The following is a 13,030-nucleotide window of genomic DNA, read 5'->3' on the forward strand; positions in this document are numbered from 1 at the left end:
GAACTGGTCAGCTTGGTTAGTGTGTGTGTGTATATATATATATATATATAGAGAGAGAGAGAGAGAGAGAGAGAGAGATGCTACGGTGCTCTTTGTACCTACTCTCGCGTAATAGAAATCAGGGTTGTAGGTTGTTTCTTCTCAACTAAACCTAATTGGATGTACATAGTTTATTTGATAGGAATCATGCTTTGGATCATGTTTTTTTACATAAAAGTTGGATTTTTTAAGTCATAAAATTTTGATACAGATTTGATTTTTAAAGGTCTTACAAAACATACATATATGCTGTAATCATATGATTCAAAACTTGTTTTCTATTAAATAATGCTCATAGATCATATCTACAAGGTCTGATCAACTAAAAAAGTTTAAGAAAATTGATAATCTAAAGCTTCTGTTAGTGAGAGTAGCTACCCCGGGAGGATTGTATCATTACTATATATATATATATATATATATATATATATATATATGGTTTCAATAAAAAAAATTGTGATGCCCTAGAATATTTACGATTTTTCACGAAACCGCGGACTGGGTATGGTGCTACGTCGGTCATTCACATGCATTTGGGGAGCCACCATTGTCTACACTTGTGGGTAAGAAAGCCGTATTGAAAAAATGTAATATTTTTATTTTTTTTCAGTTTTTCTATATATATTTATGACAAGTTGGATACCAAAGAGGGCGAGAAGGGTATTTACAGGCTTGCAAAGAGGAGAGATAGGAAATTGAGGGATTTGGGTATGGTTAGATGTATCAAAGATGAAACGCAAAGGGTTTTAGTAAAAAATAAGGAGATTAAGGAGAGATGAAAAGATTATTTTGATAAACTTTTTAATGGAAATAATGCTGAAGATTTCTACATTCTTTTTCATGAGATGAATCGTGACTTCATGCGCATGATTCAAAAGAAAGAAATTGCAGAGACTTTGAAGAAAATGAAATCAAGAAAGGTAGTTGGCCCTGATGGTATACCTATAGAGGCTTGGAAATGCTTGAAAGATGAAGGCTTAGAGTGATTGACAAATCCTTTTAACAAGATTTGGCGGACAAATAAGATGCCTAATGAGTAGAGGAAGAGTTCGTTGGTGCCCCTATATAAGAATAAGGGTGATATACAAGATTGCACAAACTATCGTGGTATAAAACTCATGAGTCATACTATGAAACTTTGGGAGAGGGTGATTGAGTATAGGTTGAGAAAAGTTGTCATGATATTGGAGAATCAATTTAGTTTTATATCTAGAAGATCAACTATGGAAGCTATACATCTTCTTAGCCAACTTATTGAGAGATATAGAGAGAGGAACAAAGAGTTGCATATGGCTTTTATTGATTTGGAGAAGGCATATGATATAGTACCAAGGGATGTTCTCTGGTGGTCAATGATGAAGAAAGACATTTCTCTCAAGTACATTAGTATAATTAAATAGGGGCGTAGCTAGGATTCATGTGAGGGGGGGGCAAACAGGGGTGTAGCAAAAAAAATTGTATTTGTGTGATAGTCGGGGGTTCGGGGGCAGCGCCCCCGAATTTTTTTTTTTGAGATAAAATAAAAATGGCTACAATTATTAATAAAAATCTATTTCATATGGACAAATCAAACTATTTGCTGTAGTCAGGGTTGAGCTAAAAAATGGATAAAAATCTATTTCATATGGAATCAGGGCAGGGCAGGGCTAGGACTGGGCTTTTAAAAAAAAAAAAAAATAACTGTTTGGGGAGGCAGGACTGGGCTACAGCCCAGTCCTGGCCCCCCAGCTACGCCCCTGTAATTAAAGATATGTACGACAGAGTAGTAACTAATGTTCGCACTTGTGGAGTGGTGACAACCAATTTTCCTATAACGGTTGAGTTACATCAAGGATCTGCATTAAGCCCTTTCCTATTTGCTATAGTGATGGATGAGCTTATAGGATCAATTCAAGAAAATGTGTCATGGTGTATGTTGTTTGCTAATGATATTGTTTTGATTGATGATACTAGAGCTGAGGTTAATGGTAAGTTAGAATTATGGAGACAAACATTGAAAGCCAGAGGTTTTAAGTTGAGTAAGAGTAAGACAAAATATATGGAATGTCGATTTAGTAAGCAACTAAGTAGTGATGAGAGTGTAGTGAAGCTTGGTGAACGAGAAATATCGGTGGATGATTGTTTCAAATATTTAGGATCTATAATTCAAAAAAATAGAGAAATTGATGGAGATGTAAATTATAGGATAAAGGTTGGGTGGATGAAATGAAAAAGTGCAACTGAAGTGTTGTGCGATCGTAGAATGCTATTGCAGTTGAAGGAAAAGTTTTATAGGACAACAATTAGGCCCACTTTACTATATGGTACGAAATGTTGGGCTGCCAAGAGACATCATATTAAAAAAATGAGTATAGATGAGATGTGTATGCTTAGATGGATGTGTGAAAATACAATAAAAGATAAGATTTGAAACGAGGAGATACGTAAGAAGGTAGGCGTTGCATCCATTGAAAATAAAATGAGAGAGAATCATTTACAGTGGTTTGGACATATTCGGCGAAGGCCTAATGATGCTCCAGTTAGAAGGATAGAGAAATGGGATAATATATTAGTTAAAAGAGGTCGGGGTAGGCCTAAGAAGACTTGGATGAAGATGATAAGAACAGATATGAATGCTTTGAACCTCACCAAAGGCATGGCATTAGATAGAAATGATTGGAGGAGAAGGATTCATGTGGAAGACCCGAAATGATTTTCTTTTTTGGTTCATTTCGCCAACCCCATTTTTTTTTGGATGAAGGCGTAGTAGTTGTTGTTGTTGTTCTATATATATATATATATATATATATATATATATATATATATATATATATATATATATATATATATATATATATATATATTTATATATGGTTTAGGTAAACAAAATTTGTGATGCCCTGCATTTGGGGAGCTACCATTGGCTACACTCGTGGGTAAGAAACCTGTAGTGAAAAAATGTAATATTTTTATTTTTTTCAGTTTTTCTACACATTTGGCCCACCACGTGATCTATATATTGAGTTTAGTAAAAACTGACCATTGGATTACATTTTTCAGACATATAAAAATCAATGGCCTACAATGTACCAAATTTTTAAACTTCAAAAAACAAGTTTTTTTTGTCCAATTAGTAATTCAAAAGTTGATTTTTACTATTTTGTTCACTATGAACACATCCTCAAAACAACCCCATAGGTTTTAACTAGGGATTTCTTTACCCACAAGGATATCAAATATATATGAGAAAAATATTTGGTGTCCTTGTTGGTAAGGAACCCCTTTAATTTGAACTAATAGTAGGAGGTTGTTTTGAACAAATCTAAGCTCATGAATGTGTTCTGCATGCTTCAAATATAAGGAAACAACTCTTGGATCATATTTTTTAATGTAAAATTATGATTTTGTGAAGGTTGAAAATTAGGTACATTGTAAGCTATTGATTTTTTTAACCACTCTAAAATCTTACGTACACTTTGGAATAATGTGATCCAAACAACAATTTCTATTAACCTAAACATTCATATCACATCTATAGGGTTGTGCAAAAAACATAAAAAAACTAATAATATTACAGATTGAGTAGCGTGTGTGGAGACACACTTGCATATATATATATATATATATATATATATATATATATATATATATATATATATATATATATATATATATATATAGACATGGGTTACTATTAGGTGCTATTGAAGGCATTAAATTATATGGAACTATTGAGCTGAAAATCATAAGTTTTAGATTTTTTTGTAAATTAAATGTTATGGATGTGATTTATAATGTTTGTTTAGTAGGAAATGAGTTTTGATCATATAATTGTGACACATAAACAGGATTTTTTAAGGGCTTTAGAAATTAACAGTTTACAATGCACTAAAATTTCATAACTCGAAAAAATATATTTTTAGATCAAAACAATACAATCAAAGGTTTGATCCTTAGCAACCAAACCTTACTGGACACATCTATGTGATTAGATTGAGTTGATAAAGCTTGAACCTATGATTTTCAAATCAATAGTTTCATATAATTTGGTGCCTTCAATAGCACTAAATATTAATTATATATATAAGCTACCATTATGGGTTTCAAACCCACTAGTCAAAAACTAATAGGAGGAGGTTGTTTCGACCAAATCTAACCTCATGAAAGTGAAAATTGTAGGAGCAGACCGTTGAATCATATTTTTGTGACATAAATATGCAATGTTTTGAAGGTTCAAAATTCAATATATTGTAAGTTGTTGATTCTTCAATCCATGAAAAATCAACATACATATAAAAAAAACATGACTTAAAGGCTGGTTTATACTAAACCAAACATGTAGATCACATCTCGAGGGTCAGATGTGCAAAGAAAAAAAAAATAAAAAATTAAAAGTTTTTCACTATGGGGTTTAGAACCTATGAGCATAGCCATATAAAAATATAATTCCCCTTTCCATATTTGTGGCTTTTATTGTTCTATCTAAAAGAATCAGAGAACAAAATTTGCACCCACAAGAAGACACAAAAATGTTCAGTTCGCAAGAACCTAAGTCACCAAGTTTTTAACTTCTCTTCTTGATCAAGTTTTCTGTCTTTAGGAAACTGCTTCCTAATCACTTCAGCCTCTTGAATAGGAAGTTGCCCATCAAGTGAGACCTTCCTAGTTGCCAAGTTTGTCTTCTTAATATCATCAACATGCCCTTCCTTATCATTCAGCACGTGGGATCCATTCTTGATAAGCTGGACCGATCCGGACAGACCCGAGTCCTCTTCTCCAATACTATCCACCCTGCATATGTATAGTTTTTTTGTAATCAAGCTGGCGTTAGGCAGATCCCTACCAGTCTTGTAGTTTAAATTTAATAATCTGCAAGTTCTCTCTTCTGCCTTTTCATTTTTGCACTTATTTTTTTCCCATGAGTCACAAGATCCCTCCGTGAGGGTCTGTCTCTTGGATTTCTATTGAACATCCATCTTATGGTTGAATTTAGGGATGTAAACGGTTCAGATTCGGGTTTGATAGTGCCAACACCAGATCCAACTAATCAGATGTTGGCAAAACTGATTCGAATTCAGTTTCAAATTTGAATGGTGAAAAGTTCATAAAACAACTGGTTTATACATGTAACCGGATTCAATATCACCAAATCTAGATATTTTTCATATTCAATAGCAAAAAATCAAAACTATATCTGCATTCCATTATAATCGGATAAGGTTTTGGCTTACAAAATCTGACAAAATTGAGTTGGATTCAGTCAGATATAGGGTAAAATCCCATACACTGACATTTCTTACCAAAAATCTATGGTGGGTCCTACTTTGGGTCAAACACGCGTTAAGATGTGAACTTGCAGAACCAAGAGACGATGGCAGATCAGGTGCAATCACATTGCACACTTTAGTGTGCCGCTGCACCTGATCCACCCTACATCTTCGTTGGGTCCCATGGCTGACAGGCTGGGAGGGGGTTGGGGTGCAGCGATACAGGCAGGCTCAAAGTGTACAATGTGGTTGCACCTGATCCGCCCACAGAAGCGGTTTTAACATGCTTCATAATAGAATTTTGAATGTCTCAAGGTGGGATCACACAATCGTGCCTAAAGAAAATGCCAATAAGTCATTTCTCTTTCATGGCTTGATTTCTCAAATCCCAGCATATTAATCAATGCCGGAGAGGAATTCACCTCTCTCATCAAGTGTTTGTGGACTTTCATGATATTCAGCTAAGCATAATCGAATGATTCTGGCATAGTAGCTTTAAGGGGGCATTTGAAGTGACAGTCTGTTTGGACTAAAAAACTCTGTTAAAAGGAGTTGTGTTGGCAAAGGCTTCAAAGCTTCAAATCAATTGAATTAGAAAGGCAACCTCAATTGTAATATCTGACATTTTTCGGTGTTTTTTTTTTTAATTTTTGTAATTTTAAGCTAGTAGAAAATTTAAAGCATTATTTATAAATTTTGAGTTCGTGGTTGCGTTCGTATCGAAATTTCAAAGAGGACAATCTTCATTTCGTCGAAAACAAACTTAAATTGAGTCAGGAGCGAGCCTGACAAGCTTCAGGGGTATTTTGATCATTTTGGAAGAGTTTTGGAGGGTATTTTCGTTTAGGAGGACATAGTCATCCAACCCAGAGTTGATTGGGTCCGTCAACTGCATGGGGGACATATTCAAAATTATTGATTTTGTTTGGATGGAATTGTTATGGTTTTATCTTGGGTTAAGGGTAGTTTGGGATACTTTTTTATCATAATTACCTTTGAGGGCATTTTGACCCTTTGAAGACAGAGCAGCCGCCCAACTCAGCCTATCTCAACAGCTCAAACCTGTCCAGGTCAGCAGAGACTAGCTAGGTGGTTTGGCTCTTTGTTGGTTTAGTTAGGGCAACTAGGCTTTAAAGCTAGTTAGCCTAATAGAAGACTAAGTAGGGTTTAAAGAACCCATTCTAGTTGGATATAATATTGGTTCTTAATGGATCCAATTCAGAATCTGACCCAACCCAACCCTTTTTTTTAAGACCCAATGTCTCTCTCTAAGCCCCTTTCACGATCTGTATATATCTCCCTCCTCTCACTCCATTCTTATTCTCTCCCCCTCTCACTCTTTCTCCTTTGTTGGAGTTGTTGGATTGCTTCTTCGTCCTCTACCTATCTTCTTCTCTGCGAAGCAACTTGCTGGTGTTGTGAGGGATGTTGTAGCTAGTGGAGTGTTGCTATGTGGAGGATTCATAAGGAATGATCGACCAAGGTAGGCCAGCCTTTTCCTTCTCTATTTTTGTCTTCCTCTATTCTTTCTTTTCTCATTCCTCGTCTCATCTCTTTTCATTCATTTTTCATGTTTTGGGTGTCTTCAAGGTGGAGGACGTATTGCAGCACACTGGTGTTTGCAAGGGACAAGTGCCATTAGTTTTTTGTGAGGATTCTTTACTTGTCAGATTGTGTTCAAAGGTAAGAGATTGATCCCCCATTTCTGAAATAGTGGCATGCATAAGCACGAACTAGTTTTTGATTTATACATTTGATGTGAAATTGTGAAAGGTGTATCATGTTGGATTTCTGTTGTATACTTGCATGGAATATATGAGGAAGCTCGTGATTGAGCCATTATTTTTCTGAAATTCGAATATTGAAATGTTTCAGAAGTTGTGAACTGTGATGTATTCATTTATATGTTGAAATGATCTATTTTGTATGAATAAGCATGTTAGAAAATGCTATTTGTATATGTTATGCATGTTGAATGATGGCATGGGTGTTTAGTTAGCATGTTATGGAAGATTTTTGTGCAAAAGATTTGCCAAAAATTAAATTTTTGAGTGTTGTTGAAGGTTTTTTGTCAACTCAGAAGTCAACCCCTGCTCTGCAGGAATCAACACTTGAAGGAGGAGCATTTCGTTGAAGCTCAGGTGAACACATGAGTCGACCCCTGTATGTTTAGGAAGTTTAAGGCAGCCTGAGGGTCGACCCTTAGTTTTGGAGAGTCGACTCTCGGGTTGTGTTGTATGACGAGTAAGCAAGCGTTGACTCTTTTTTTTGAAGAGTCGACATTTTGCTATTCTATGGCCTAAGTGTTGACTCTTGCTTTTGAAGAGTCAACACCTTATTGTTTTGTTTATGTTTTTGTGGCTTGAGTGTCGACTCTTGCTTTTGAAGAGTTGACACCTTGTTGTTCTAAGACCTAAGTGTCGACTCTTGCTTTTGAAGAGTCGCCACTTTGTTGTGTTGTTTATGTTTTTGAGGCCCGAGTGTCGATTCTTGCTTATGAAGAGTCAACACCTTGCGATTTCGTGAGTATGTTTATTAGACAAACCCGAGAGGGTCGACCCCTAGGTTTTAAGGGTCGACTCTTGCTGGGTTCTATGTTGATCCTTGACCCACAAGGGTCGACCCCTGATTCCAAGAGTTGACTCTTGCTGAGTTTTGGGTTGATCCTATTTGGGTCGATCCTTGTAGAACAAGAATCGATCCTTGCAATATGTAAATGGATTTTCAGTATTTTAAATAGTATTTCCCCATGTTTTGATCGAGTTTTGATAAAATAAATCTTGAGTTTTCAATCGTGAATCTATCAATACATTATTTTAGAAAATCCCCAAAACTCATGTTGTTGGAAATGATTTCGGTTATCTTGGAAGCTAGGATTTCTGAAAACTTTGGGAATGTTTTTCTATACTATAAAAAGTTTCGGATCCACTTATGTTTTGGAAATATTTTATGAAACCAAGTATACATAAAGATTTGTATGCTTTTGAGAAAACCTATAAATTTTTGAAAAATTTGCCAAGTTTGCCTACTTACAAAGATTTTTATGAACCTTGAAAATTTGCACTCATGTATGCTTTTAGTTTTCCATATTCTTTATTGTATAAATAAGGTTGTATCCTGAAAATACATATGTATTTCTGGTTAAAAGTAAGTTTCTGTAAATTGTTGAATGATTGTATTATAAAGAGATTTTGTTGGGTACATTGATTGTTATGGTGTTGTTTCAGAAGCTACCTGTTATTGGAAAGTACCAGAGCTGACCTTTATGATGCGAAAGTCGACCCTTGTTACTTCACTAGGTGTTGGACAGACCCAAGATTCGACTCCCATTCCTATGAGTCGACTCTTGGCAGCACTAAGTGTCAATCCTTGTTTGTTACAGAGTCGACCCTTGCTGAACTGAACAGGTTTATGTTCAAGAAGAGTCGACCCCTTAGTTGACAGAGTGGACTCTTTTACATTAGATTTTATGATTTTTGGTGTTTTGAACCCAAATGAAGGCTATTAAGCCTGAGTAATGCATGGATTAACTCTGGATTAGGCTAAGTAACCTGTGTGTGATGTGGTTAAGAGTTGCATGCATCAATTTGAGTTTGATAGTCCAAAAAGGGATCTGACTCACCTTGAGCCACATATGTGATGCTTATACCTGAACATGTGATTTTTATTTTGCTTAGGCATGACATATATTTTTTTGTATGGCTAAGTTGATATTCAGTTGTGATATGAACAATGTTGGATGAAAAGAACATATATATATATGTATGTATGAACATGTATGTGATTGAGTTAGATCAAATTGCATACATTTAGTTATTAAGAAGTGAAGATATATATATATATATATATATATATATATATATATATATATATATATATATATATATATAATGTGTGTGTGTGTGTGTGTGTGGAATAGTGAACTGGTGTTGAAATATGTTATAACACTAGTTAGTGTGATTAAGTTCACATATTAAGATGATTAGAGAGAGATGTGTAGGTCTATAAAGACTACATATTAGCTTAGGGGTTTTGTAAAAGGTTAATTTTATGATTTTTCTCCTTGTAAATAGATTAGACCATGGAATATGAGATCTGCTCATGTGTGAGCTTACTGTGACACATTAAGGCTAAGGTAATCATGATGTTGTTTGGGGCACAATGGTGAACCCGAGTGTGTAACTGTAAGTTGATATATTAAATAATTTTTTTCATAAGTTAAGAACTAATGTAACTTGTTAGGGCAAGGCCTTGTGTACCTAAAAAGTACTATAAGAACTAAATTCATAATGCATATTTAAATATGAAACAAGTTACACATAATTTGAAAGTTATGCCTTGAAAGATAGGTGATCTATAAATAGATTCAGCTTGTTGAGCAAGTTAGCACCAATCTCGTGAATGTTGTGTTGAAGGCAGTGGTGGTTTCTTATAGGCTCTGCCCTGGTTACTGAGGGTAGACCAGTCTCCAACCATGGCGGCTTCGGGGGTGCTACACCACCCGTGGCCCGTCTCAACTTCATTCCTGCAAATGAAAGCCTTGCATATAAAATTCATGTGCCACGATCGAATATTCTTTCACATAATCATATATGGGAAACACGGTTGTGAAGTCAAAACACAGAAATGAGCTATTTCATCAGGAGGTGCCACGCTAGTGCTCACGCAGGCCCACCTGAACTTCAGAACTGCACACCTCTTTACACATTAAGAATTATCGAGCCAAGATCGAAATCTCACAGACATATTCATATATGATGAAGACCCTGGTGTAGTCGTTTCGGTGAAATACGAAGGCTACATTTGGAAACTCTATTGGGAACAAAAGCAGTGTGTTTCTAAGGAATATTAGGGTTCTCTCCTATTGGCGGTCAGCGACCATAACACCTATATAGAGGACCTTCTTCTTGACTTGTATTGGTGCACCATTGTGCTATCCAGAGTGGGAAACTCCTATGTCTCGTGAGTAGTACATCAGAGTGTACGAGAGTGCTTACGAATATGCAAATTCTCCATGGGTATCTATACACATCCCAAATTTTCCATATTCACTTCTGAACACCCCTTTCACAGATGCCAACCCTTGTTACACAGTGTAGGAGTCTAACCCCTAGGTCCATTCTAGTTTAAATGTCATTTCACCCCCCCCCTCATTTGTCAGTAAAATTATCATTTTACCCTTAGGTTACCTTAGACCCTTGTCAATTAGACCCAACCAAGCTCATTTTAAGTTCAGACGAGTTAGAAGGTCAGTCATTTTTAGCTTCTTTGAGCTCACAATGAGTAATGTCATTTCATTTCAGCTAAATTTGGTTCATTTTATGAGAAATGAGCTCATTTCTAACTTGAATCCAAGTCAATTATCCCAGAGTCAGTTAATTTCAGTCAACCCTATTCACTGTGTTTAACCTGAGCTCACCAGGAGTTCAAGTGGTCTAGTTTCAGTTCGAACTCGTTTCTCACATTCTTGGAATCCATTTTAGCTCATTTCAGTTAGAATTGAGCTAACTCTAGTAAGCCTAGCTAGTGTTTAAGCTCCATATTTAGTTCATCTTAGTTCAGGTGACCTTCACTTTATCTCACACTCAGTATATTCTCGTCGTCCACTTTACTCTATAGTGAAATTCTTACCATTTCACTGAGAATGATGTATATTTTTTATCATATGGTCTAAGAGTCTAGTTGAGTCGGTGTCTTTTTAGTTCATCTGAGTTTAGAAATCCTAAAACCCAGTTCAATCTAGTTATATCCAGTTTAAACCTTGTTCAAAGCAGTCGTCCAAGTGTCATTCTTCACCCTATAGGGCAAAATCATTTCTGATCTTGGCCATTTCTACTCAGAGTGGCCATTCAATCAATTTCTAGTCCAATCTCGGATCAATTCTTTTTCTGAAATTATATCTATATCTGAGATCCAATTTATGTTCCAATTTGGATAAGATCCAATGTTGGATCTGATATCCAATATCCATTCTTTATTCCGGACCTCGATCCCTTTATTCAATTCATTCTATTATCTATATTCAGAGTCCAATTTATTTTCTGAACTTGGATCATCTCATCAGATATCCAAAATTCAATCATCTACTATTTTGGATCCATTCTTCAATATCCAGGATTCATTTTCAGCACATTATCTTGACCTGGATCTATTTTCTAATTCTATCTTTGATCTAGGATCCAACTTATTCTTTTTATTATCCGGGATTCATTTTAAGTGTTTTATATTTGATCCAAGATCTTTCATCATTTTCAAACATAGATCAGACTTCTGGTCTGAGATCCAGATCCATTTGTCATCTTAAAACTTTGAATCCAGATCCGAATTCAAACCTTCTTCTGATTTCAAATCTGGTTTCAAAATTGATCTTTATATTTTAAATCTAAAACCTAGTGCTTTACATTTGACATTTTGAAATGCCCTTTTCAGAAAACATCTTTTTCAGTATGTCAGATTTGGATTCAGATCAGATTTTTGATTTAGATTTTTATCAAGCTTCAATTTCAAAACAGATCCTAGATCTAATTCACTCAAGAAGGGACCCACCTAGGTGGCATCACCTATGGATTCTTCCTTTCATTTTGGCCTTGTTATTTCAGAAAATTAGTTGGTTTAGGACTTCATTTTCTCCTTTTAACTTGTGATTTTATCTTTTCATTTTTAATTTTGTTTTTAAAACCCTTTTAAACCTTTTAATTGTTTTAAAAACCAAATGTGGGGCCCCACCTAGGTGGCACCACATTTGGAGATTTCCAAATCCATTTAGGTCTCTTAGGTGTTTCAATTAAGTTGAAAGAAGAAAAGTCAAAAAGTTAGAAATATATTTCAAATAGGACTCCTTGAGAAAATCGTCCCTCTAGTCTCCATTTTTTTTGAAATTTGTTAATTAAGTGTTGACTAAATCTAGAACTCTTGAAGAGACCTATCCTCAGCAAAACTTTATTATAAATAGGGCCCAAAGGGGAGGGGGGGATGTCCAACAAGTTTTTCCTCTTCTCCTCCTTAATTTCCCTTCTTCTTTCTCCTTCCCCCCTTTTTTTTTGTTTGCTTTTCTTTGTTGCAACAAAGAAGAACCAGAGCAGGTAACTTCTTTTATTTTCTCTTTTATTGTCTCTTTTATTTTCATTATCACTTGCTGTGTTTTCTTTTTTATCTACAACCACAAGAAGAAGGAGTCAGTTTTTCATAAACCGAGCCCCGTTTTCAATCGGCTACATCAAAGCAAATGAATCCCATGTAGTTTTCATTTTTTATTTTATTTTATTTTATTTATGAGCATATTAAATTTAGATTTATATCATTTTCATCCATACAAAAATCAAAAACATTGAATCTGTAGTTTCTTTTTCATTTTATGCATGTTAGATCAAGTTCTTTAATCTTGTTTGACAGTCCTGCATAAATCTTGATTCTGGCCTTACATTAACATCGTTATTTCATGTGCGCTTTTTCGTCGTTTCGATCTAATTTTTTTATGAGGGTTGTATCTATATGTTTGCATGAATCTGAAAAAAATTATGATTTTTGGGCATCTGATGACCCATTTTAAAATTCAAGAACTGAAACATGTTTTCTACACCCGTTTTAAAACCTATTTTTGTGCAGAATCAGGAGCAACTTGCCAGAGTCATATCTCCCTAATCAGAGATTATTTTTTAAATCCGTAAAAAGTGGATTATTTGTATGCACGTCTAGTTTTTGTCATGTGATTTTGATGATTTTTTACTATCTTTTACTATTTTATT

Source organism: Nuphar pumila, chromosome 2, assembly GCF_984573655.1.
Source record: "Nuphar pumila chromosome 2, dmNupPumi1.hap1.1, whole genome shotgun sequence".
In the NCBI taxonomy this organism is placed as follows: Eukaryota; Viridiplantae; Streptophyta; class Magnoliopsida; order Nymphaeales; family Nymphaeaceae; genus Nuphar; species Nuphar pumila.